Source organism: Octopus bimaculoides, chromosome 2 (genome assembly GCF_046866305.1).
Source record: "Octopus bimaculoides isolate indiv1 chromosome 2, ASM4686630v1, whole genome shotgun sequence".
In the NCBI taxonomy this organism is placed as follows: Eukaryota; Metazoa; Mollusca; class Cephalopoda; order Octopoda; family Octopodidae; genus Octopus; species Octopus bimaculoides.
The window spans coordinates 10557787-10563862 of NC_142929.1; positions in this window are offsets into that span (position 1 = coordinate 10557787).

A 6076-nucleotide genomic window follows, 5' to 3' on the forward strand; every position below is an offset into this window, starting at 1 on the left:
TAATGTAGCTGATTGTATTGATTCCATACTAACTGTACTGAACATGGCAGGATTTGTGTATATAATAAGAAAGGAAATCTCATCAATATCATTGGAAACATCAAAGAATATTACAAAGGAATCGATATATAAACACATACGCCTAAAGAACAGGTTTCAGATATCTAAAATATCTTAAGAGTGAAGAAAAGGTCAGGTGATGTAGGAGAGAAAAGTGTTAGAAACACACACACATACATATACATAAACAGTTACAGATAGACAATGAATGCATAAATGCATGATTGCAAACATACTGTATGTATGCTGGAGTGGTTGTGCGGTAAGTAGCTTGCTTACCAACCACATGGTTCCGGTTTCAGTTCCACTGCGTGGCACGTTGGGCAAGTGATTTCTACTATGGTCTCGGGCCGTTCGAAGCCTTGTGAGTGGATTTGGTAGATGGAAACTGAAAGAAGCCCGTCTTATATATATGTATATGTATATATATATATATGCGTGTGGGTGTTTGTGTGTCTGTCGATTACGACGACGAGGGTTCCAGTTGATCCGATCAACGGAATAGTTTGCTCGTGAAATTAACTTGAAAGTTGTTGAGCACTCCACAGACACGTGTACCTTAACGTAGTTCTTGGGGAGATTCAGCGTGACACAGTGTGTGACAATGCTGGCCCTTTGAAATACAGGTACAACAGAAACAGGAGGAAAGTATGAGAGAAAGTTGTGATGAAAGAATACAGCAGGGTTCGCCACCCCCCCACCCCTGCTGGTGCCACGTAGAGCTTTTAGGTGTTTTCGCTCAATAAACACTCCCAATGCACGGTCGGGGAATCGAAACCGCGATCCACTGGGCCATTGGGCCTCCACGTTCCTAATATAGAACTGATTTTCGTATTGATTTTCATGATATAGACTGAGATGCATTCTGACGGACATTTTCGAAAAAATAAAAATAAAAGGGAAAAAACATAGAAGAAAGACGACAACTTGTATGCAGCCAATAACAACTTCATAATATATACAGCACAATATGTATATATCTGAACCATATGAAGGAATATATATAAGGGAATAAATGAGAATGCTACTTAACGCAAAACATGTTTTCTACTATGTGAGGGTTGGGAACGAGAGTTACTGCGTGTATGGCGGACACTATTTTCTATGTTATATTTCATTATGTTTAAGGGGCGAAAATTTAACCAAACTTGTTTGATGTTTATGGTACATGATCTCTTTTTACAATTCAGTGTAGGAAAGGAGCTCATTATAAATTATTCTTGTAATTTTTATGATACATTCATGATTAGTGTTCTTAGAAAAACCTTGCACACGCTCTTTCATAAGAGCCATCCCTATAGCAATATTCTTTGCAGTCAAATTACGTGTAATTGCTAGCATTTCCGAATTCTCATCTGTATTCTCAAGTTCCTTTTGATCTAATCGCATCAGCTTGTTAGATAAATTTTCTCTGTTGAACACTAACAACTCAAACCACATCATCAATGGCGTCTTCAAACACTACATCACTTATACGTGTCACCATAACATGGCGAATTCGATGTAAATCTTTTGCTTCTTGAAAACTTGTAACCTCACGAATCCAATCTGGTTATATATTATTTTATGTACCATTCAAATTTGGGGGTTTCACTTCATGCTATGATTTAGGTATGTTATTCTCAGCATCCATTCTGTTGAATATAAGCATAAGTTTATCCTCTAAAAATAGGTTTATCTCTATATATGAGTCTCTAAATATAAGTTTATCCACGCAGTCAATTTCTTTCATAAGCAGTTTACACGTACTTCTAAAGTAATATGCCTTGAAGGTAGCTGACGCGCTCTGATCTATTGACTGAAGAAACACGGTCATATTCCTTGGTGTATCTCCTGGTCTCATTTTATCAGAAAGTTGTCTATATGTCCACTGAGAAGCTTCGTGCATTGTCTGAAAGGAGACATGTTTTTGTAGGAAATATTATACTTGGTACTGTAACTTTCTTCAGCAGAGTAAAACATCACATCTATGTAAACCAGGGTTCGGAAAGGCTCTTAGTTATTTATACCTTATTTCAACGCCACATCAGAAATAGATTAAATTTTGAGTACCATTCGAACGCCATTTTGTAAATTCTAGCGACACTTAAACCTTACAAACTGATCTTGCTAGCGTGAAAGCTTTTTCATTGGAAGTTTCACCTTAATTTTTCTGCTAACCATCGTACAAACCTTTGGAATTTTCAAAAGTATTACTACCGTGCTTATGGGCACACGATGCTGAGTCTAGCCTTCGATCTAAACGCGGGACTATCCATTTTAAACATCACGTTACATCTATGAAACAAAAATAAGGTGCGAGCAATTCACAAAATAGCTTCTTGAGTACTTGACATATTTTTTGTATTTTTTGTCGCCTATTATCCAACCTTTGTAAGCTTTAATACTTTGACAATGTGACTGATTTTATTCTCTCACAGGAAGCCTTCTTCAAAATACTAAGTTTAATACTCGTGTAACGTCTTTACGATTTTTTTCCGCAGTTCTTCCTTCAGCTTACCTTAATGGATTTTTTCCAGGCATCTGGAATGGTAAACCCAACATCGGTGACAATCCACAATTACCCACACGAAATAAGTGGTAAAATGGAGGACTGATACAGACTTGTTTAGCGAGAACAAAAAATCTCAACAAACTTTCAACAGGATTTGAAGATATTCTTCTTACTCCGTTGTTTCGGATTAAATAGATTTGTATAACAGTTCGTATAAATAATTTTTCAATACATTGTTCACATTTTATTTCTGTTGAGTTATTCCACACTCTTTGTCAGAGAAAGAGAACTATGTGATCCCTACACGTGATAGATATAACAGCAAATATCAGTAGAGGTAAACTTTAATTTCAAATGTTGAAGGATATATTAAATGATGCTGAAATATTGTCATAAGTTTGTAGGATCCAGTGGCCAGCGGGAACAACAAAAGCAGCTACAAGATTAATAAAAACAGTAATAATCCCAACATATCTTTAATGACTTACCATAAAATATAATTTAACGATAAAGAGAAGGATATTACTTACATGAGAACACTACAGTGTATCGCCAAAACCTATATAAACGCATATTACAACAACAGATATATCATTTCTCCAATGAATAAAACATTTCAGAATATTTTCCTGAAACTCCTGCAGGTCATTGGTACTTCAGGAATTTGGAGTCTGAATAAATAAATAGCTAATAAATAAAGATCGTATTCATTCAAGTCAGTTCTAGTATGGAAAACTACAGGTACATATCTGTTAAACGAAAACGCAACAGCAATAGAAATAAATATGACGTTTCTTTATTTAGAATATTACAATAATATGTATTGTATGGCAAGTGGACTTTATATTCCTGTATTGATTTACATCTTACGAAATGAAATATAATTGAATGCGATAAACATGTAGAAATCTTCATCTTGGAAGGAAAATAAATAGAAATTACTTTCCGAAGTTCATGCATTGTTATATGTTAATTTATTATTTTTATCTATCTATCTATCTATCTATCTATCTATCTATCTATCTATCTATCTATCTGTTTGCCTCTCTCTCTCTATATATATATATATATATATAAATTTATCTAGCTTTCCATCTTCCACCTATCTAATCTCTCTGCATACATGCATACATACATGCATACATACATACATACATACATATATACATACATACATACATACATACATACATACATATATATATATATATATATATATATATATATATATATATATATATATATATATATATATATATATATATATATATATAGTGAGAGAGAGAGAAAGAGAGAGACAAAATAATATACATGAATCTATTTATTTATCTATCTATCTAACTTCATGAATCTATATATATATATATATATATATATATATATAAAATATATAGTTTTAGGGAAAATAACCAATTTTCAAGAACTCATCGATGAAAATCCACTATCACATATAGAAAAATTAATAATTAAAAGCACAATATATATATTATATTTATCTTATGATATTTACTTTACTTTATATTATACTCATTTATTGTGCTTTTAATTAATTTTTCTATATGTGATAGTGGATTTTCATCGATGAGTTCTTGAAAATTGGTTATTTTCCCTAAAACTATATATTTTATATATACTTTATCTATAAGGCTCAATTTAATTTTAATTTTTTATAAATTGATTTTAATTGAGTTTTTTACCTGTAATTTTGGATTTTGTCCCTAATATTATTATTATTATATATATATATATATATATATATATATATTCTTTTGACTATTATCGGTCAGGGAACCATGAATGACACAAACTGGTTACTTTGGAATGCTTTAAGTGAGTTATTCATTTATACTTCTTTATCATAGGCTTACAGATGTTTCAGTTATACGTATGTACGTGTTAATGGCTCAATGTTATCAATCTGTCAAAAATATAAAGAGAATGTGCTTTACTGAAGCAATCACCAGAGAGAAGTCAAATTTGGGAACTTTGCAACGCTTTATAAATGGTTCACTGAATGTTAATAGATGAACAGATGATACAAATATTCAATGAAATGAATTTCCAAAGTTGATTGGACAAAAGGTTATCACATTTCAAATGTGAAAGAGGTTTTTCGATAGTGCGATTGGCTGATGACGAAAAATAATGTAAGAAGGAATTGTTATGCGTAAGAAAAAGGTAATGACTAGAATATTGGCTGCTATCTACAAAATAAGTTAAGGCATAGGAGTGGCTGTGTGTTAAGTAGCTTGCTTACCAACCACCTGGTTCTGGGTTCAGTCCCACTGCGTGGCACCTTGAGCATGTGTCTTCTACTATAGCCTCGGGCCGACTAAGGCTTTGTGAGTGGATTTAGTAGACGGAAACTGAAAGAAGCCTGTCGTATATAAAAGTGAGTGTGTGTGTGTATATGTTTGTGCGTCCGTGGTTGCCCCCCCCCCCTCCCCACATCATTACGTCCTCGTAACGTAGCTGTTCCGCAAAAAAAAAGAAACCGATAGAATAAGTACTAGGCTTACAAAGAATAAGTTCTGGGATCGATTTGCTCAACTAAAGGTGGTGCTCCAGCATGGTCACAGTCAAATGACTGAAACAAGTAAAAGAATAAATTCATTAAAATAAATATGGAGCGAGTGAAAAGAACACTTTAAAAATAACATTAAACAAAAGCAAGTGAATATCAGAAAAATAAAGATGAATCTATTCGATATAAGTCTACTTAGTAGCCTTCCTAGTAACTTTATATGAAACCAAATACCTATCTATCATTTTATCAATATATATATATATAAAACGTTGATAACATTGGCAGGTTTCGGCCAGTTTTGGCCCAGGCCATGTCTAACTTAATAGCACCCCCTGGTTAAGTCTTTTAGTCATATATGGGGTACCATGGTCCACTCTAGCAAAGAGTTATTATTGTTGGGGACATCCGGGTGTAGGACGTTGGTCCGAGATTTTTTGAAGAAATTTATCCAGAAAACTTTTGACTTTTATGGGATCCGTTTCCGTTTTAACGCATTTTGGTATGGTACTAAAGAGAGCTGGACCGGTTGAGGTAAAGTAGTTGTGTCGTAATGTTATGTGTTCTGAGTTCTATTTTTGTAGTGGGTGGATAGCACGGGGACCAAGACTTGGACAGATTTTAAAATTGATGCCAATATCATTTGTGCAATATTGATGTAACATTTTCCACATCACACAAATGATGTAGCTCTCCCAATAGCATTGGAGAGAGCAGAGATTGAGTTCCTTTAGTCGACCCCAATAGTCAATGCCTCTCATGCCGTCTTTCTTGTTATTGACCTCTGAAGTGCTTCCACTTTCATAATGAGTTGCTTCGTATGGGGAAACCACAGCGCGCAACAGTATTCAAGGTATGGTTAGGCAAAAGTAGAGTAGAGAAGGATGATGGTGTGAGCATCTCTATACCGGAAACTTCTCAGAATCCCGGAGTACATCTTCCGGGCCAAGTCAACCTTGCTGTTTACGTGGGAAATCCAGGTTAGAATTTTATCAACA